At 45.6% G+C, this 1,961-nt stretch overlaps 1 pseudogene; it reads right to left on the bottom strand.

The window, feature by feature from the left end:
- Positions 1-450: 450 nt before the first annotated feature.
- LOC122136310 lies at positions 451-1,556 on the bottom strand (annotated as a pseudogene).
- Positions 1,557-1,961: the final 405 nt, after the last annotated feature.

The raw sequence follows: 1,961 nt of genomic DNA, 5'->3' as shown, positions 1-1,961 counted from the left end.
GACCGCCGCTGACTGTGGAGGCAATGAAAGTAGTTGTTCCGCCGGTTCCGGCAGGCGTGTCAGCGAGGGTACATTCGAATGCTCACTCGGGGCAACGTCGCATGAGGTTGTGGTTGAGACAGACTATCCTGCTAGTGGATGGCATTAAACTGACGGCAGCCGTCTGGATTTCTCGTAGCTCATTTTACTCCAAATACAAATACTGCAATGCTTTGCAAGACGATGGAAAACATATCAAGAGTTAACTTTTACAATGTTGGTTACCATTCCAAAGGGGGGTAAAAAAAAAAAAGGGGGTCCCCCCCCCCCTCTGCAAATTAGGTAGATTAACAAAAAAGCCCCCTCCTTTGCACGTACAACTATTCTTGATTGTTTCCCTAAGTGCAATAAATCAAGACTGGAAAAATTCCAAAAATCAGATGGTTAACTGTCTCTGAACTGAGATTTCCCTCAAGGAAAGATCTGAGCGTTCAAGGTCGAGGCAGTAACTAGGAAAATGTTCGAAAACCCATTTTCCTTACAATTGACGTCAAAGCCAAGGTCACATAATATGCAAGTTACGGTCCACCAATGGGGCAAATGATCGGTATAGGCCGGCCCTGCCTGGTAACCGCCGGTATGCGGCTGATTAGGGGAACACGCTACGCGTTGTTGTGGTGTCTTTTGAGGGCCTGGGTCCTTTGGGTGTTGCTTTGGGGTCTTTCTCTTTGGTTCCGCAGGGAGGACACATGTTTGTGGATTGGGGGAGACTATGACGACGGCTTTGTCAGCCTCGCCCATCCCTTTGTAGAAATGGTAAGTGGAGAATGCCTAGAATTCGACTCACTCTCGGCGTCATTCAATACGGGACAAAGCTCAGTGCTTTGATCTCTACTGAGGTCCTTTCCGTGGAGGTGGAAAGGAGACTCGTAGGTGATCCTCTGTAACAAGCTTGCAGTGTATGGAATCCGCTCCCAGCCAGGCGTTGAGCTGGATGAGATCGCGAACACAGTTCCAAGGGTTCTCCTCCAACTGGAGCTCCATGAGACTGCGCCGATGATATTGTCCAAATCCCTTTATAAAGTCGACGTCTTTAGTCGGTTGCCTCTCAATTTCAAGGTGCGTGAGAGAGAGACAGATCTGAAAAGAAATGCCGGCAAGCATGGGTATTAAATTGTCATTAAGGATGAGCACTCTGAGTTTGTGGAGATTTCGGAACGCCCCACTGTCTATTCTCTTGATAACATTATAGTCGGCCTGAAGGTATTCTAAACTCTCCAGTCCGAGAAATGTGTCATTCCGGAAACACTTCCAGTTTGTTTTCGTGAAGGTACAACCTCTTCAGGGAGCTCAAACCATTGAAAGCCCCACATGGATATCCTGCAGGGCATTATTGCCCAGATTAATGGCCACTGCATTGTTCAAGTGCAGAAAGCTGTTGAAGTAGAGCTTCCGTAAAGAGTTTTTCCTGCAGGTAGAGCTTGAATGGTCTAAGCCATGACTGTGAGACCAGACTTGGCTAATATTGTAAATCCTTTGCTGTCACAATGAACATGAAACAAGCCTTTGACACACATAATGTAGTAATGGTTACAGTTTTACTGCTTCTTCTTTATCTTTGTGTCATGTTTGTCTCTGTGTTTCTCTCTTGTCTCTCAGTGTAACAGGTTTTTGTAGAGCTTAGGGTTTTCCTGGATGGCCACCATACACAGCAGTACCGAGCAGATTCCGGATACAGCCAGCAGAAGAGATCTTCAGATCCCCATGTTCAACTTTGTTTTGGAATGTTTGACAGAGAAATCTTGATCACCATCAGAAGACCGCTTGAGATTCCTTTTTTGGCACTACTGTAGTGAGTACAAGAAATTCCATAGTTTTGATTTTTTCATCAACTGAACGGTACAAGTGGAAGATTATCTGTACCTCCAGGTAAAAGACGACATAAGAATGTAACACTTGAACCCTGCTCATAAACACATTGG

This window comes from Cyprinus carpio, chromosome B2, assembly GCF_018340385.1.
Source record: "Cyprinus carpio isolate SPL01 chromosome B2, ASM1834038v1, whole genome shotgun sequence".
Classification (NCBI taxonomy): domain Eukaryota; kingdom Metazoa; phylum Chordata; class Actinopteri; order Cypriniformes; family Cyprinidae; genus Cyprinus; species Cyprinus carpio.
Note: the sequence above shows the minus strand (reverse complement) of the source record. Positions and strands in the feature narration are given on the sequence as shown.